Below are 20,726 nucleotides of genomic sequence, written 5' to 3' on the forward strand. Positions count from 1 at the left end.
ATTTCTCCCCCTTTCAACTAGTTCAGATGAGAGTGAGATTCAAGTGCTGCTGTCCCCTCCCATTTTCATTTCAAGCGTGAAAGTTCTTCCTTGTACTCCTATATGAGATAATTTCCTTTATTCTTTTACCTTTCCTCTTCTCCCAGTGCATCCTTTTATATCCTTCTGTTTTTGAGATCATTCCAACGTCATCAAGTCAAACCCATGCCCTCTGTCTATGTAGATTCCTTCAAACTGCCCTAATAATGACAAAGTTCTTAGGAGTTACATATATCATCTTGACTTTATTAAGTTCTTTATGATTTCTCTCTCATGTTTACCTTTTTATGCTTCTCTTGAATGTCAAATTTTCTATTCAGTCCTGGTCTTTTCATAAGGAATGCTTAAAAGACCTCTATTTCATTAAAAACAATTCCTCCCAGATGGATTGTACTCAGTTTTTCTGAGTGGATTATTCCAGGTTGTAGTCCTAACTCCTTTGCCTTCTGGAATATCATATTCTAAGCCCTCCACTCCTTTAAAGGAGTAGTTCCTAAATCTTGTGTAATCATGACAGTGGCTCTCCTGTGTTTGGATGGTTCCTTTTTGGATGCTTTTGCATTTTCCTCTTGATCTGAGAGCTCTGGAATTTGGCTATAATATTCCTGGATGTTTTCTTTTGGGGATCTCTTTCAAGGATAGTTGGTGGATTCTTTCAGTTTCCATTTTGCCTTCTGGTTCTAAGATATAAGGGCAGTTGTTCTTAGCTACTAGTTTTTTAAAAACCTAAAAATTAGGAAAAACATTACTCATGTGTTTTGATATAATAAAACATAGCCAAGTATATTAAAGACATAGCAATCAAATATCAATCTTTAACATGGTCACAATAGTAAATACTGTACAGTCTTCAACAGCATTAATCAGTGTATGCCCAGAATCTGTCTGCTCTTTAAGCTGGTAGTTTTTTCCTAGCTCTCACAGGACTTGAACATGAAGTTGAGTAGCATAAAGTCTCTTCTTCAAGTCTCTGCTCTTAGGCTTTGTGGTGCTATAATTCTCAGAGTTCTTGCCACTGAGGACATTTTCTTTACTTTCCTGAATAAAGTGAACTTTCTTCTTGGTTAGAGATGAGGGAAAATCAAGTGGCTCTGGGCTACTTGTCAATGCCAAGATCATCTGTTCCTTTAGCAGGTTGTACTTTTTAAAATAAGTTTTCAACTCTGATGAGTTTGTCTTCTGCAAGTCTTCCCCAAACACAAACTTTACATTCCTTAAGTCCTAGCCCAAGGGTGGGGAACCTGCAGCCTCTAAGTCATATGTGGCCCTCTAGGTCCTCAATTGTGACCATTTGACTGAATCCAAACTTCACAGAATGAATTCCCTTGATGAAAGAGTTTGTTCTGTAAAGTTGGACACAGTCAAAAGGCCACACTCAAGAACCTAGAAGGCCACAGTTTCCCCATCCCGTTGTAGCCTTTCTTCTCTTATTTTGATGGCTTTCTCTCTCTCCTGCAATTGTTCCTTTAGTCTCAGTTCAGTCATTGCAGGGTCTAAATTCTGCAGCTTTTATGGCTTTCCTCATTGTTGCTCTCTCTTCTCAGGATTTTTTCTTTGCTCTTCAGCTACCAAGTCTGCTATCAGAAAGTTTTCCAGAATTTCTTTGACAGTCAACAGTAATCCTTCAAATTTATCATCTTGGTAATAATCATTAAATTCTGAGAAGTAATATGGAATTTGCCTGAATTTTCTTTCTCTGATCCTTTCAACTAAATTCTTTCTGGTTGAAAACTGTAAAAGAAGGTATTAAGGGACACAATTGACACAGCAAGCAGTTTAATGACCAGATATCATACTTTTCATTATAGGACATGTAATTCATCTGTGCTAGAGACATATTACAAGATGTGCAAACAAAACTTTTTTCAAAAATTGTACCGTGGTTTAATATCCTGGCCAGCCCAAAGTCTCCAAGTTCGACATTTTGCTTGCTATACAGGAAAACATCAGCTGGCTTCAGGTCCCAATGCAACACACTATGGCCAACATCCCTTCATTTATGACATTCCTTTAGGGCCAAGGTCAGCTGAGTCATTACATGGAGAACAAAATCCTTACCTGAGTAATGTCTTTCTTTGGTGCAGTTTGTTATAATATTAGCTAGATCCCCTCCTTCACAATATTCTATCACAATAAAGAGTGTTATGTTGGATCAATCAGTAACATGATCCCAGTATTGGACAATATTTGGATATTTCAGTTTGTGGAACAAATTCACTTCAGAAACAAATATTTACTTCTCAGCTTTTGTCAGAGCAACAGTCAAATTCTTTCCAAACAAATACCTTACCATCACTCTTCCATATTTTTGGCAGCAGCTCTAAGCTGGTACCAGTGGTGAAGAGTACCTTGTAGTCCTCTACTTGGTAAGGCATCACTTTTGCCACCACTGAAAAGTGGCCCAGAACCACTGTACTGCTGTTTTCACAGCTAGTTCTGAGGAATTGTATGTTTTTAGTGCTTCCAAGTTGGTGTGATCCAGAGAGAAGTGTGGTCATTGATCTTCTGTCCGCACTCTGGTCTTTATCCAGTTAGGGTTCCTGCTCCCTTGCAGCTGCAAGCACTAGCAGGAGTTGTGACTAAAGTCCCTGCTCCCTTGAGACTGCAAGAACACCTTTCTACCCTGGAACTGAGATCTGGAACTGTATAAGTGCAATGGAGTAGCTAAACTCTACCTGGTACTGTACCCAGCACTAATGCAGAGGTCCTCTGCAATCACTTTCTGACTAGTTTTCCAATTCTCTAGGCTGAGAGTTCCTGAAACTGCTGCTACTGCTGCTACATGGAGTCTTCTCCAGTGTTGCAATGTTGCTAGGGTTGCAACTGAATTTGTTCTGGGCCAGTCCCTACCTCAGCGTCACTGACCTTTCTGCCCTTTTATGTTTTCATGTGATGGAAAAATGTCTCAACCCAATCTTTTGTCAGCTAAGCCACTCTAGAATTTGATTTGAGGTGTTATTTTAAAATTATTTGGAAAAGAATGTTGAGAGAACTTGGCTGTAGCATTACCTTTACTTCATCATCTCAGCTCTGCCCCCCTTTCCAGTTTTAATTCATTGAATTTATTTGTCCAAAACCTTTTCAATTTTATAGAGTCAAAATTGTTCATTTTTTCCTCCTGTGATCTTTATTCCTTGTTTCACCAAGAACTCTTCCACAATTCACAGTTTTGGAAGTTTCCTTTCTTCTCTAATTTATGATATGACATTTTATATCTGGTTTTTAAAAATATATTTGTAGATTATTGTGGTATATAGTGTGGGATGTTGTTCTAAATAATCATTTCTTTCAGACCTTTCTAGTTTTCTCATCAGTTTTTGATGAATAATGAATCTTCATTGCAGTTGCTAGAATATTTGGGTTCTATACTACTATACTTGATTGCTTCTGAGTTTTGGGTACATAAGCTGTTTATTAATTAGCTCTCCCAGCATGATTATATTATTCCTGTCTATGCAAGCTACCCTAGACTGGGCAGAATCACTTTGTCAAAGTCCGATATCATATTTCAGATTTCTTGATATACTATAGTACCTGCCAACCATTTAATCTCATTAGATGTGTCTCATTAGTCTCTGGAAAAGAAGGGTATTATACTATAATTTATTAGATTGTAATTGAATCTCTCTGCTCCCTAATATTTCAAGTCTAAGGAAAATGACCTGTTCCCACACTTAATAGTGTTTTATTTACTCCAATTACACATAAAGATAGTTTTCAACATTCATTTTCATAAGATTTTGATTTCAAAATTTTTCTCCCTCCCTTCCTTCCCACCTCCCTCCCAAAGACAGCAAATAATCTGATATAGGTTATACATTACAACCATATTAAATATATGTCCACATTAGTCATGTTGTGAAAGAAGAATCAGAACAAAAGGGGAAATCACCAAGAAGGAAAAACAAAAAACAAAAAAAAGTGAAAATAATATGCTTTGATCTGTATTAAGACTCCATAGTTCTTTATCTGGATATGGTTAGCATTTTCCATCATGAGTCTTTTGAAATTGTCTTGTACAATTTTATTACTGAAAAGAGCTGAGTCTATCATAGTTGATCATGGCACAGTGTTGCTGTTACTGTGTACAATGTTCTCCTGGTTCTGTTCACTTCATTCAGCATCAGTTCATATACATCTTTCTAGGTTTTTCTGAAATCCTCCTGCTCATCATTTCTTATATTATAATAACATTCCAGAACATTCATATACCACAACTTGTTCAGCTATTCCCCAATTGATGGGCATCCCCTCAATTTCTAATTCTTTGCCCCTACAAAAAGTGCTGCTATAAACAGTTTTGTACGTGTGGGTACTTTACCAGAAATATCATTCCTAGGTATGTATTCCAAAGACACTATAAAAAAAGGGTTTTATAGTGTCTTTGGAATACATACCTAGGAATGATATTTCTGGATCAAAGAATCAAAGTGGATCAAAGCATAGTTTTATAGCCCTTTGGACTTAGTTCCAAAAAGCTCTCCAGAATGGTTGGATCAGTTCACAACTCCACTAACAATGCATCAGTGTTCTGATTTTCCCACATCTCCCACATTTATCAGAAAATGACCATTTTTTATATAAACCATTTAACTACTCATCAAGAGCTAGTTGCATAAAGAGCATCACACACATTGAATAGCAAATAAAGCAATTTATTGAAGCCATTGGACACAACCAATAAGAGAATTTTTTTTGCCTAACTGTGCATATTTTTACAAGAATTTTTTTTTTTGTTTTCCTTTAAGGATAAGAGGGAGATAAAATAGATTTCTGTTAATTAAGAAAATAAAATTTAATTTAAAAGGCTAATTGCAAATAGAAATCAGAGAAGTTAAACAGATTGGAATATGGCGGAAAATAAATAGAATGAATGAATTCTTCTACAGGAGAGAGATAGTGCAACTCATTCAAGAGTCCCCCATTTTACACAAGGGAAAATTCCTTGAAATCTCTAACTCTCAAGCTGGAAATAATAATATGCTTGAAGCATTGGTTCCTCTACTTATAAGATTCTTCCTCCAATTTTTCTCTCTCATACTGGCCATCCCATAAAGAGAGCTTCGAACTGTGTGTGTCCTCTCTTGAAGCTAGAAGCAAGAAGAACTCTGTGTCCTGAGCTCTGACCAACTCTACCTCTCACACAGGAACAGTGTCAGTTAATCATTCTTTCCACCAGTTAGGTGAGTCTCATGAAAATACCCAGGCTTCAACCTCAGGTTACATATATAGAATCCTATATAAATATTAGTCATCATTCTTATTCACTGATATATACTAGACTTAATCCTCCCTAGATTACAAATTCTTTGATTGTAAAATTGTCATATTATACTACCATATCCCCCATAGTTTCTAACATAGTTTAAGTATATTGTAATTGCTCAGTAAAAAAAGCTTGTTAATTGGTTAAACTCAGTGCATGAACAATGTCTAACATTTATTAATCACTTAATTTATCTTCTATGAATGATCAGATGGATGAATTAATATTATATCAGTCTCTGCATTAGTAATGTTTTTTTTGCCCTGAGAATGAAGGTTGAGAAAGACAGAAGATTTAGCTATAGACTAGCCACAAAATAAGCATCACCATATTTAGAGCAGCATATGAAAACTCTTTGAGACTATTCTTGTTTTAGTATAGTGTTAATTGGAACCTGACTATAAGTGATGGAGCATACATAAATCAATCACATTTACCACAAAATGCCTTTTTTTTAAAAGATTAAGTTATTTATTCTTAGTTTTCAACATTCATTTCCACAAGATTTTGAGTTACAAATTTTCTCCCCATCTCTCCTCTCCCTCCACCCCAAGATGGCATTTATTCTGATTGCCCCTTTCCCCAGTCTGCCCTCCTTTCTGCCACCCCATTTCCTCTCTCTATATCCCCTTTTCCCTTACTTCCTTGTTGGGCAAGATAGATTTATATACCTCATTATCTGTATATCTTATTTCCCAGTTGCATGTAAAAACAGTTTTTAACATTTATTTTTAGAACTTTGAGTTCCAAATTCTCTCTTCTTCCCTCCCCACCCCCCTTCCTTGAGAAGGCAAGCTATTCAATATAGGTTATACGTGCATCATTATTCAAAACACTTCCATAATAGTCATATTATGAAAGAATAACTATATTTCCCTTGATCCTATCCCATCCCCCATTTATTCAATTTTCCCCTTTGACCCTGTTCCTTTTCGAAAGTGTTTGCTTCTGACTATCCCCTCCCCCAATCTGTCCTCCTTTCTATGTTCCACCCTCTCTTATCCCCTTCCCCCTTACTTTCCTGTAGGGTAAGATATTCAATTGAGTGTGTATGTTATTTCCTCCTTAAGCCAAATCCAAGGAGAGTAAGGTTCACTCATTCCCTTTCACCTACCCCTTCTTCCCTTCCATTATAACAATTTTTTTCTTGCCTCTTTTATGTGAGATAATTTACCCTATTCTATCTCTCCCTTTCTTCTTCTCCCCAAATATTCCTCTCTTACCACTTAATTCTATTTTTTAGATATCATCACTTCCTGTTCAACTAACCCTGTGCCTTCTGTCTCTATATGTGTGTGTGTGTGTGTGTGTGTGTGTGTGTGTATATGCACATATATATTCTCTTTCAGCCATCTTAATACTGAGAAAGGCCTAATGAGTTACAAATATCATTTTTCCATGTAGGAATGTAAACAGTTCAACTTTAATCAATACCTTATGATTTCTCTTTCCTTTTGCCTTTTCATGCTTCTCTTGATTCTTGCATTTGAAAGTCAAATTTTCTATTCAGCTGTGTTCTTTTCACCAAGAATGCTTAAAAGTCCTCTATTTCATTGAAAATCCATGTTTCCCTGGAAGAATTATACTCAGTTTTGCTGGGTAGGTGATTCTTGGTTTTAATCCTACCTCCTTTGACCTCTGGACTATCATATTCCAAGCCCTTCAGTCCCTCAACATAGAAGCTGCTAGACCTTGTGTTGTCCTGATTGTGTTTCCACAATACTCGAATTGTTTCTTTCTAGCTGCTTACAATATTTTCTCCTTGACCTGGGAACTCTGGAATTTGGCTCTAATATTCCTAGGAATTTTCCTTTTGGGATCTTTTTCAATTTCTATTTTACCCTCTCTTTCTAGAATTATCAGGGCTGTTTTCCTTGATAATTTCCTGAAAGATGATATGTAGGCTCTTTTTTGATCATGGCTTTCAGGTAGCCCAATAATTTTAAAATTATCTCTCCTGCATCTATTTTCCAGGTCAGTGTTTTTTCCAATGAGATATTTCACACTGTCTTCTATTTTTTTATTCCTTTAGCTCTGTTTATAATTTCTTGATTTCTCATAAAGCCATTAGCTTCCATTTATGCCTTTCTTATTATTCAGGAATTGTTTTCTTCAGTGAGCTTTTGGACTTCCTTTTCCATTTGGACAATTCTGTTTTTGAAGGCATCCTTCTCCTCACTGGTTTTCTGGACCTCTTTTGTCATTTGGATTAGTCTATTTTTTAAGGTGTTATTTTCTTCTGTATTTTTTGGGCCTCCTTCAGCAAGCTTTTGACTAATTTTTCATGATTTCTTGCATCCCTTTCATTTCTTTTCCAAATTTTTCCTCTACTTCTCTTACTTGATTTTTAAACTCCTTTTTGAGCTCTTTCATAGCCTGAGACCAATTCATATTTTCTTGGAGGCTTTTGATGTAGGATCTTTGACTTTGTTGTCTTCTTTTGGCTGTATGTTTTGATCTTCTTTGTCACCAAAGTAAGATTCTGTAGTCTGAGTTTTTTATGCTGTTTGCTCATTTTCCCAGCCAATTACTTGACTTTTCAGCTCTTTGTCAAGGTATGACTCTGCTTCCAGATGTAACAACAATGTTGCTAGCTGCTGTTTTGAGGGTGAAAGACCAATAACACCAGCACACAGAAGGGCTGCTAATACGGGTTTTTTGATCTCTTTTTTTAAGGAAAGCAACTTTAAGGGATTAACAATCTTACTTTAATTAAACATACATATACCATTCACTTAGTTCAGGGGGAAAAGCCAGCACCCTGAACTTTAGAGCAAATACAAACAGAAATTACAGAGACAATATAAACAGAGCAACAGACAGATTTCTGTTTTGATTTTGTCAATATACATGTCAATATACAATATACATAGTTACCAGAGAAGTACCAATATCTGGGTTTTTTCAAAGCCAGGGCAGGGAGCTTCAATCAGCTACCCAGAGTCTCATCACTCTTTCAATGAGTGTATCTCCAAAAGTCAAACGCTAACATTCCAGTACATATATGCTGTTCAGGCCCCTGAGGGTGCAGGGCTCACCATCCAGGGTATGGGAAAGTTCCTTAATTCCTAGCACCACATCATATACAAATCAATGACTCTCGATTGCCTTAGTACTGAGAAACACTCCAAAACAAAAAGGGGTCCACTTTACCTGCCCCATTCAAAGAAAGCCAAGACTCATTAAGGGCACTTGATAGCCTTAGCATCCCAAAAGAGAAGAACAGCAAAAAAAGTCCTGCCCTGATTACCATTACATCGGAGTGGAAAGTGCTCTGTCCCAAGCTTCAGGGCTTTTGTGCTGCTGTTTTCAGAGCTACTGCTAGGCACCTATAAATTTGCAGTTCTTCTGAGGTAGCATGATCCAAGGAGAGGTGTTTACTCCTCTAGTGGCCTGTGCTTTGCTCTGTGAGTGACCTCAAGCACTCTTTCCTGCCTTGAAACTGCTAGGAGGACTCCCTCTCCACAGTCACCACAAGCTCTGCCACACCAGCACTCCTTCTTACCCTAGTACTGCCACCCAGGACTACGACCCAGATCCAGGCAGGGCAAAGCAAAAGAATCCTGCCTCAGTGCCAGCAAAGAGATCCCTGCAGTTCTGCTCTGATCAGCCACTTGATTTCCCCACTCTCTGTGGGCCTGGAGCTCTGGAAACAGTTGCTGCCTCATCAGCTGCTACAGCCACCCCCACCACTGTAGCCAACTCCACTGCCCTGGGGCTAGGGCAGGATGGTGCCCTTTTCTCACCCAGGTCCAACAGAGTTTTCCCACTCACCTGCTAAGTTGTCTTTGGCATTTGTGGGTTGAGAAGTCTAGAAACTGCCACAACTCAGTGATTCAGTGCCCTAAGGCCTGCTCTGCCAGGTCTGCTCAGACCTGGTCTGTGCAGGCATAGCCCACTCTGGGCTACGCTTTGCTCCCGGTAGAGTATGATAGATCCTTCCTTGTTTCACTCTGTCATTTCATAGGTTCTGTAGCTCTAGAATTTGTTTAGAATCATTTTTACAGGTGTTTGGAGGGATTTGGGGGAGAGCTCAAGCAAGTCCTTGCTTTTACTTTGCCATCTTGTCTCTTCCCTCCCCCCCAATGCCTTATGAAAGCCCTGCGTTGCCATGAAAGCTCACTATCAATACCAGTTATTATTCCTATTAGAGTATAATGTCTCTTGATAATCCAAGACATTGAATTGTCAAAAAGATGAGAGTAGTCAGCAAGGTCAAATGTGGAGAATGAGAAGAGGATGTTGATTTTGTCTACAAGGTCTCTATAATATGACTTCACTATATAGTTTGAAGTATTGGGAATTTGTAGAACATTGGACACACCCACATATAAATATAGGAACAAAAACGTATTCCAAAGCCAAATATAAATGACTTTTCCATTATATGTTGTTATTTCAAATTATTTTCCATGGTTCCTCTACATTGGCATTGATAACTTAAAATTTACTGTATAACATCCAAAGTGAACTTTATGTAATACATGTTGGTTCTGGAGCAAATGTCACTATATATGAGCCCAAGGGAAAATGTAGCCAAGGCTTTATGGAAAATATACGCTCAGAACATCAACACTGCTGCTTAGTAATACTGGTTCTCAGATGTTGTTTTTGTACAAAGGAATTCCCCGTCCATTTGTCCATAGAGTTGCTACTTGTATATTTTTACTGGACAGACCATTAAGCAGATGTTTTCTCTTCATCTTTTTGTGAATATTGTCAAGTTCTCAACATATATCAATTTGAACTCTCATGGATAAAATATTCTTTATCTCGTCAGTCAGCAGAAGTGACTTTTATCTGATCAGACAAATTGGCTCTCATTGCTGCCTCTTAACCTGGCTTGTAACAAATGCTGACACTTTTTTGGGACAATTGCAGAGAAGAAATATGAGTGTTTGTTGAGATTCTCTTGACTGTCTGATTAAAATACTATGTACCTTGTCCCTTGTTGAGGTTATTTCTCACTTACAAAGAATTTTCCAATCTAGGATCTTTCAAGGGCCTCCTTAGAATCCCTGGTCAATTAAGACTGATAATATTATTACAGATTCTTCCTTGAAGTCCAGGATCTTTTATAGTGTTTGGGTAAAGGATAATCTGCCAAAGTACATATTTTTCTTATTCAGACTAACAAAATCCTAAAAAATGAAACTAACTCTATTTAAAGCTTCCTTCATAAACTTAGTAGTTCAGCACATTAATTTTTTATCATCAAAGCATAACTTCCCATACAAATGTATTGGATTCCCTTCCCTTCTCTTTGTAGATTCTCTTCGTTGTCAATTTTTACCCACTCCAACATCTTCAGCTATCACCTTTACACAGAGAACTTCCAGCATCAGCCTTCCTCCTATAATTGCCTATACAATCAATCAACCAATAAGCATTCATCAAGAGCCTACTAAACAGAAGATTCAATGTTTTATTCTAGAAGAAATAGGGAACCAGTGGAGTTTATTGAGGAGGGAATGACAAAGTAAGATATATACTTAAGGAAAACCACTATTGGATACTTCTATTTTGATGTCATGTAGCCAGTTACCTCCAAATCAACATATTTAAAATGATCGTCTTCTCAACTAAATTATATATCTCTTCTGACTTCACTTTCTCTTGTCAGTAGTTTTCCAATCAACCAGTCTTTAAAGGTTTGTACTTAGCTGATTCTTTTCCTTTGCCCCCCTGCATAATATCAAATGAATTATTAAATTCTCCAAATTTTTATTTGAAATATCTCATATTTCCTCTTTCTTAACCTTACCTCCTTATGTCAAGACTATCCAATTCAGTTCAATAAGCATATATTTTGTACCTACCCTATGCCAGGTGTTAATGGTAGGCACTGAGCATACTGTTTCAACAATTCGGCTAGCAGCTGCTGTGGGGGTGAAAAACCAACACAAGCCCAACAACAAGAATGCTGCCAGCATAGGTTCTTTTGATGTGCTTTACTAAGGAAAGCAACGTTAAGGGGTTAACATTTTTACTTTAATCCAGCATACAGACATCATTCACTTAGTTCAGGGGAAAAAGGCAGCACCCTGGACTTCAGAGCAAATATAAACAAATTAAAAACATCGACAGACAGACCTTGTCTGATTCAAATCCCAATTCATAGTTACCAGAGTTTAACAAAGTCCCAAGATCCGGTTTACAAGCTGGAGGGCTCTTAGCTACAGCTGCCCGGAGTCTCCACATCAGCATGCCATCAACAGTGAGAGCCTTGAGCAAATAGCTCTGTCTTTTCTTTTTATACAGTTTCAGACATCATCGAACGTCATCTGAATGATCAGAACTTAGGCTGCTATGATTGGCTCTGGAGTTAGCACCTCCCCTTAGCACCCTGGAAGTTTCACACCCACATAGGCTTAGCACCTAGTAATTAGGGGTTTGGGGGCAAACTTAGGAGCAAAGATCTAATCAGGACTCCCTTAGTTAGCCCCACCTGGGGCCCCACCTTAGTTACCAATTCACACCCACATAGGTTTAACACCTAATAGGGGTTTGGGCCTGGGGCTTAGCACCTAGTAAGACTCAAAGACACTTAATTAATCATTTTAAAACAGTAAGAAAGCCCCAACTTAATTGATATTACACATACAAAGACAAAAGTCTTTGCTTTCAAGGAGCTTACAATCTATTGGAGTAGGTAGGAGGCAACATGCACATAGATAATTAAAAATAAAATGCATCCAAAATAAATACAAGGTGATGGGGTAGGTAAAGGAATTAATAGCTTCAGGAATCAGTAGAAAGCATCTTGAAAGAGGTGGTATTTGAATGGAACCTTGAAGAGAGCTAAGGCTTTCAAGAGATAAGATGTGCATTTTAGGACAGATGAGAGAAGGCCTTAGAGCAGGGGTGGGGAACCTGCAGCCTCAATGTCACATGTGGCCCTCTAGGCCCTCAAGTGTGGGCCTTTGACTGAATCCAAAACTTCATAGAAAAAATCCCCTTAATAAAAGGATTTGTTCTGTAAACTTGGACTCAGTCAAAAGGCCGCACTGAAGGACCTAGCAGGCCACATATGGTGTTGTGGGCACAGGTTCCTCACCACTGGTTTAGAAGCTAGATGCAGGGAGATCAGTTAGGACACCATAATAACAGTGCGGCACAGTGCTACCTGAGTGTTCCTCTTGAAACTCTGATTTTACCATTGCACTCCTGTTAAAAAAGCTTCACTGGCTCCTTTTGCTGAGAAGATCAAGTCCAAATCCTTAGTCTGATATTTAAGATTTTCCACAACCTACTGTCAACATACCTTTCCAATCTTTGGTCACACTATACTTCTATTTGAACTGTCCATTCTAGCTGGACATGTTTATTCACTGTTAGCTAGAGATATTTTGTTACTTCATGCCTTTGTTTAAGCCATTCTTCCTACCTGTGGTGCCTGCCTTTTCCCTCTCTATCTTATGGAATTTTACCTATCCTTCAATGCTTGGTGAGGCCTTCCATGACCAAAGTGGTCTCCTTTTCTTTATTTGAGACATACTGCTTACTCTATTGATTCTTTTAATTTTTTCTTTTTTTTGGTTCTTTTAATTTTTCATTTCATTTTGTTTGGTTTTTTGGTCTTTCAAGTTAGAATTTGCTTGAGAACTGTTTCAACAATCTGGCTAGCAGCTGTTGGGGGGGGTGAAAGACCAACACAAGCCCAACAACAAGCATGCTACCAGCATGCTGCAAAAGCCCAGGTTCTTTTGATCTGCTTTACTAAGGAAAGCAACGTTAAGGGGTTAACAAGCTTATTTTAATCCAGCATAGAGACGTCATTCACTCAGTTCAGGGGAAAAATCCAGCACCCTGAACTTCGGAGCAAAATACAAACAAATTACAGACATCAACAGGCAGACCAAATACAATTCATAGTTACCAACATCTAAGTTCAGCCCGGAAGCTCATAACAAGGGCTGGCCCAGAGTCAAGTGCGCAACCATGGCTGTGGGTAAGAGCTCCGAAAAATAGAAAGCCAACCCCTGGTTTTATATCTTTTTCAGGGTCAAGGGTGAGTCACACATGCGACTCACCCATGTGACCTAGAATCGTCACAAAGAGGAGACTTAAACCCACGTGGTCTAAAAGCCTCTGATGTCCCAAACATGTCACTCAAACTCATGTGTAAACTAGGCTCTCCCCTGAGGCAAGGAGGTCATCAAGGACTCCCAAATCTAATCAAGGAAACAAAGATCAAACTCTTCAAGGGCACTTGGTTGAACTGAGTGCTAAGAGCCCATTTTGTTTACCAACATGAGAACAGAGACCATATAATTTACTAGTTTTATACAGAATCTAGCAAAATGCCTTCAAGATAGTAGGTGTTCAACCAATAGTTGCTTGACTGATGTGCTCATGTAATTAACTACTTGACTATGTCTTTTCTGGAATTTAGTGATACTTTGAAAGCTTTATGAATTGAAGGATCCTGTGTCATTACTGCTACCACCACAACCATCTTTGGTTTTTGTTTGTTTGTTTGTCAAAACCCGTGATTTTATCAGACTTTCTTATATAATTGTTTTTCTGTTGTGTCTAACTCTTCATGACCCCCTTTGGGGTTTTCTTGACAAAATACTGAAGTTGTATGCCATTTCATTTCTAGCATTTTACATTTGAGGAAACTGGGGCAAACAAAGGCTAAATGATTTGCTCAGGGTTACACAATTAGTAAGTGTCTGGGGCCAGATTTGAACTCAGGAAGATGAGTTTTCCTGAATTCAGGCCTGGGGTTCTACCCATGCTCCACCTAGCTGCTCCTATTAGACAAGGGGATAGAAACTCCCTCCATTGATATAATTTGGCAATTCATCTGAAAATCATAGTTTTAGAAAGTTGCCTGGGACAATGAGAGGTTAATTGACTTATCCAGGTACATAGTATGCATTAGACTACACAGGTATTATGTGTCAGAGCCACGTCTTCTTGAAGCCAAAGCTACCCTCTAGCCGTGATGTCATGTTGCCTTTATATCATACACCTGGGTTCCAATTAGTGTGAATGATAAATCCTGTTAAGCAGTTGCATTATTTGAATTTATACTGTAAATTTCTACTGGGTTGGAATCAGTGATCATATTTACATAATTATAACTTTTAATACTGCAAATATGAATCGATATGACTTCTTCACAAGATTCATTATTCACACTAATTGGGCCTGGCACTACTGTATAACAACAACAATGCTTTGGGTAGTTTTTAAGTTTTCAAAGTTCTTTCACATAAATACACTTTGACTAAATCACCATTTATCAAGAACCTCCTACATAGAGGAAACTGTACTAAACTTTAGGGAATATACAGATTGCCTGTCCTCATCAACATTATAGTTGAGTATGGAGATATGATACATATGGAAATAGATTTAACACATTATTGTGTGTTATTCCTAATTTGATTTGATGCCAGGGATGGTATTAGAGTTGAAATAAACTCCAAATAAGGTCTTTTTCATCCTTCGGCAAGTAAACCATCTTGTATGGAGTTTCAGACTAATCTACCCATGGCTGCTTACCTCCACTTAAGTTCTACTAGTGGCTGCGTTGTGTTGTGGAGGTGATTCTGTGTTCTTAAAGGATATGCCTGTGGAGCAAAAGTTTTGGCAGGTATTACCAAGTTTGAAAAGCTTCAGGTGCAGCTCTGTCTTTTTCCCAAGGACCATAGTAGCTAAATTTGAAGAGAATTTGCATCAGAAGGTTGGGCATTAGAAAATGAATATTTTTGACCATAGCAATTCATGAAGTTCACCTACAGTAAGGCATGGGGATATTGTAATCTGCCTCAATCTAGAGAGTACTGATGCTGGTCAGAATTAAAGGGACCCATCAGACAGGCTGCCAGTGTCAAATTTACATAGTGCTACTTCACTAGCCCTCTACCTAACTCCTGGTCCCCTAACCCTAGTTCTGTTCTCTGCAGAGCACGTATCTATTTCTGACAGTCCCACTTTGGCTCTCTCTTTCATTCCAGAGTCATGGTTCTCATTTTGATCTCTGCTTTTCACCCTGACCCCAGGGGCTCTGTCAGGTCAGGTTACAGTCTTGGTCTTAGCTCCACCTCTTAAATTGGTATTACTCCAAATCCAGCTCTCAGCCCTGCTTCTGGCCTGGACCCAAGCCACACACTTCTGCTTAGACATGCTTCTTTCTCAGGCTTAGCAACCTTGAATTGTTTTTACTGTATAAATGTAACATCATGAGTACAAGCATATTAGTTGATTAGATGTCATTTTTAATTAGGGTTCTGGGAGATTGGGAGTCTATGTATATGTAGAATGGGATGTAGAGGAGAATACAGAGCAGCCAGTGCAAAGTCTCAGGAGAGATCTTATATGTTGTATTCTGCCTTTCCCTTGCTTTTTCTTGGGTCTTTTGTCCTCCTGCTGCCCTCCCTGTAACCTTCCCAAATTCTTTTGTAGGGCTAGAGAGACCATACAATCCTGGCAATATGAAAACATTCTGAATGCAGTTTTTCTACAGTATATTCTCCAGGACAGCGCTTGGAAGTGTCCAAACCATCTGATTTCCAAGATAATTTTCTGTTCATTCCAGATTTACAAATGTGTGAAGCCCAATTTTTACATGCAAAACATCTAGGGACTTTTTAAGACTGTGAATATGTGAATTTGGTGAAAGATAGATTCTACTCTGCTCCCCACCCTGTATTAGGAAAATATTTTTAAAATTTTATTTTGCCAAGCTAAATTTTCACACATTTACCTTTGGCAAAAAAAGTTATCATACATTCTAAGAATATTTAAAATGGGACTTGTTGTTAATTATATATGCTACCTTTGTTATCCCCCACTCCGAGTCTATACCAGTCATTGCTTGACATCCAATTTTTGGCTTGATTTTTTTCCCTCAGTGGGTTCAGTAAATATTTCATTTGCTCATGTATGTTGGGCTATGTTATTTTTTCCACTTCTAACATTATATCAGTCCCTTTTGTTAGAATTTGTAAGGGCTACCTACCTGAAGCCAATAAATAAATAAAATGTACCACAATATAATACAAATGTAGTAATATGTAATATATACATATATTCTATAATTTTAAATGTATATATATTGCACATCATGTGAAATTTAAAATAAAATACAAGTTTCCATGTAAAATTGTAGGGTTTCCTTCTAGGGTAATTTATAAATGCTCTTAACTTTGGAACCAACTTTCTGTTGGCTACTCCCTACCACTGTTATCAAGTGTATATTGATGAGCTATTTTAACTAATGTACTGTCATAAAATCATATACTGTCTGATCTGGATGGAATTTTTAGAGGTTATCTAGTTCAACCCATTATTTTATAGCTATGGAAACTGACCTCCTATCCTTCTAATGCCTCTATCTATCTATCTGTTTGTCTGTCTGTCTGTATCTCTGTCTATCTAATCCATCTATCTAGATATAGCTATAGATATTTGCAGATGGGGCATCAGGAGAATATATATATATGTATACACATTATTTGTGGATGGGACATCAGGGACATATCTATATATTTATTGATATATTTGTGGATGGGGAGTTAGGAACATACATAAATATATTTAAATGCATCTAATATATATTTTTATATGTATGTATATATTTGTGGATTGGGACATTAGAAGCACATGCATAATTATATTCACCCATATATCTATATTTTGCGAATAGGGACATTAGGAGCATAGAAGGCTAATATCACACACACACACACACACACACACACACACACACAGAAATTTATGTGAATTGTGGCTGTCTTTTGAAATTTCTTCAGAGGGGTAATATAAAATTAAACTCAGTGGCCATTGCTAAGATTCCAGGATATAAGGGGATCCCTGTAGTGGCAGTGGTGGCTACAATTTACTTCCAGAACTGCTCAACCCCATGTTAATGCTGGGGCCACTCTGCTAAATTCTCTGTATCCTGGATTTTATGCCCTTTCATTGAACTTATTTCTTCTGCTTTGAGATATTCATTGTTGATTTCAACCAGAGGTTTAAATGCAAAACACATACACACGCAACCAAAAACAAATAAAAAAGCACACACAATTTTTTAAAAATCTTATTATTGTTCTGGATTTTTTAAAATGAGAAATCAAACTAAGCTAAAGATGTTGACTCTTTTTATTGCCCTTTCCTTCCCTTCTTATTTGTCTTTCCTATCTTGAAATCTATTTTACTTAAAGAGAAATAATAACAAATTTGTTCTAAATATTGATCAATGAATGATTCAGCCTTATCAATCAAAGCAATCTTACATCTCCTGGGTGAGCATTTCACAATAAAGTAGGAAAAGGCAGTGAGCCAATGGGAACAGCATGATCTCACCAGAGAGGACATTTAATGAAGCAATTTTTGGTGTGTTTTGCAGTGCAGATGTACCTTGTAGAAGCCGTTGATCAACTGAATGGGGTGTGGAGTGATGGGAGGGGAGGGTTGACTATTTAGGGAGCAAGCTGGCACAGTGGATAGAACCCTGAGCCTTGGAGTCAGGAAGACCTGAGTTAAAATCCAGCCTCAAAAACTTACTAGCTGTGTGACCCTGGGCATATTATTTAACCTCCATCAGCCTCAGTTTCAAGCAAAAATAAAATGGGGATAATAAACAGCACCTACTTCCAGGGTTGTTGTGAGGATCAAATGAGATAATCTTTGTAAGGTACTTAGCACAGTGCTGGGCACATAATAAGCTCTATAGAAATGCTTATTCCCTTCTGTTCCCTGTACTAGATAGCCACATATGATCGATGCTCAAAGGTATTATAAGTGTTACGGAGATGCACACGTATTGAAACCACTGTGAACCCTGGAGAGATACTTTAAATGTGATGTCTACTTTGGCTAAGAAATGGCTCCCAGGGCATCTTGTTCTGACCATGTATATCAGAGTGTCCTGATTTAATGGTACTCTTGGTGGTAATCCAAGCATTTTTCCCCCTTTTCTATTACAGTAGGGGACAGAAGGGAATAACTATTTACATAGCACCTACTATGTATCAGCCATTGTGCCAAGTACTTTACAAATATTATCTCGTTTGATCCTTACAAGAACCCTGTGATGTGGGTGCTATTATTATCCTGCTTTACAGTTAAGGAAACTGAGGCAAACAGAGGCTAAATGACTTACTCAGGGTCACACAGCTAGTAAGTGTCTGAGGCTAGGTTTGACCTCAGGTCATCCTAACTCTAGGCCCAGTGCTGTATCCACTGCACCAATGATAGCTTTTGTTGCCTCTGTTACAACAGTAAAAGGAAATAGAAATGTAGGTGATTGGCAGATTGGATAGGAATGTATGAAAGTGAGTGCTAATTTCTATACTGAGTACACTAGGGAGGACTTCATCCTTCCCCCAATTAATCATTTTGTCTTACTTGTTGACACTTCTCTAAGAATTCTCACTTTTCCTATGTAGCTCCCGTGAGGGGTGAAGAAGAGATAAAACCTTCAGGATCATTAAAAAGTGGCACAGATCTTTTGAGTCTGCACAGTCTGTTTTGCCTGCTACCTACATGTAAGGGGTATGGAATGAGGGTGGGGTTGATGAGCCTGCTTCTAGGTAGGCATAATTGAAGTGTTTCTCCTCTGCTTTAGAGCCTTCATAGATATTTCAGGCAGTTTCCTGTGCTCTTTCTATGTAGTGATGAAAAGCATTTTAAAGATATGCCTAAGCTAAACTGAGTACATTCAAAAGTCTCAAATGGAGGAAGCTTCTCTCTCTTCCTGGTGTCTGGATGTGGGGAGGGACTGTAGTATCAGCTGCTGTACTCTCCCTGTCTGGGATTACCATGTGGCTTATAGCCCTGCTATTGCTTCTGTCCCTGTTAGACTTACTCTTTCCTAACCTTAAGTGAAAGAATATTGGAAACAGAGTGATATTGGGAACTTCAAAGGTATTGAACAGAGACAGGAGAAAAGCCAGCAGCACCCTGAGGACCCCAGCAGTGAATCGCCTGAGCAGCTGCCATGTCACATTCTTAGTCAAGGCTGCATCTTGTGTCCAGCAGCTGTGGCACATACAGGAAGTGAATGTGGTGGGTCAAATGTGCCATAGTATTTTCAGTTTGAGACCACTCTCTCCAGGCCTAAGGCAGTAAAGGGGATGATGAGACTTATTTTGGGGGCATTTGTTTATACTACTCTTCTTGTTATATCTTCCCAGAAAGTATCCCTTTTTAAAAGACAAAAAAATTATTAGATAAATTTAAAGAGACCAAAGTTAGAACACAGGTCTTTAGGACTGTAGGTTGAATCTAATTTAATAAGACTAAAATGTAATCTTATAGTTGGGTTCAAAAAATCATTTCCAACACTACAAGAACATGGAACCATAAATGTAGTCTGGAGGTAACATAAAGGTAATTTATCTCAGCCTTCTCATTTTACAGTTGACAAAACGGAATCTCAGAGACATTGAGTTGCTCCACGTCACAGGGGTGGTAATTGGCAGAGTTCGGATGGGAAATGTATAGTTAAATAGCAATTTATCTGAAAAAGATTCTGGGGATTTTAGTGGATAGCAAGCTTGAATTGAGTTAGTAATGTGATATGACAGCTAAAAAAAGCTAATATAATATTAGACTGCATTAAAAGAGCTATACCTTCAAAGAAAATGGAGGTGATGTTGCCACTGTACCTTGCCCTGGTCAGACCACTTCTGAGGTACTGCATTCAGTTCTAGATATCACAGTTTAGGAAGGAAGTTAATAAGCTAGAGAACATCTAAAGGTGTGAAATTAGGATTTGAAACCATGTAATTTGGGGAAGTATTCATCAATCAGTAAACATTTATTAAACACCTATTGTATGCCAGGCATTGTGCTAAGCAATAGGGATACAAAGGTAAAATATAGTCCCTGTTTTCAAAGAGCTCATAATCTGAGGAGACAACACACAAACAACTATGTTCAAAAAACTATACACAAAATAAATTGTAAATAATCAACAGGAGGAAGGCACTAAGATTAAGGGAGATCAGGAAAAGCTTGTCATAGAAGAGGGGGTTTATTCTATTTATTCGCAGAGGTCAGGACCAGAAGCAATTGGTGGCAGTTGCAAAAAAAAGACAATTTAGGGAAAACAAAAACAAAATCTTCTGATAAAGTTCCCCCGTGAGTCTAATGGGCTGTCTCTTGAGGTAGTATGTTTGGTTGATTTGGAGGTCAATTAATAAGGCAAGATGGCCACTAATTGGATATGTTGTATGTAATGGGGCTTTACTTTTAGGAATGGTTTGCGCTAGATGGCCATTGAAGACACTTCTAAATCTAAAATTTTTTGATTGGATGATTCTGAAGGTTGCCATTTCCTACTTTGAAAGGCTTTTTTCTCCTTCATTTGTTATAATCTATTTAAATATAATGAAGAGCTTCCTTTGGTACAGAGATAAGCATAAAAGCCCATGCTATTGTGACCAAGAACACTAGA

The 20,726-nt window shown here is 38.0% G+C and overlaps 1 pseudogene; it reads right to left on the reverse strand.

The window, feature by feature from the left end:
• Positions 1-902: 902 nt before the first annotated feature.
• Positions 903-2,414, reverse strand: LOC118836945 (annotated as a pseudogene).
• Positions 2,415-20,726: the final 18,312 nt, after the last annotated feature.

This window comes from Trichosurus vulpecula, chromosome 2 (genome assembly GCF_011100635.1).
Source record: "Trichosurus vulpecula isolate mTriVul1 chromosome 2, mTriVul1.pri, whole genome shotgun sequence".
NCBI lineage: Eukaryota > Metazoa > Chordata > Mammalia > Diprotodontia > Phalangeridae > Trichosurus > Trichosurus vulpecula.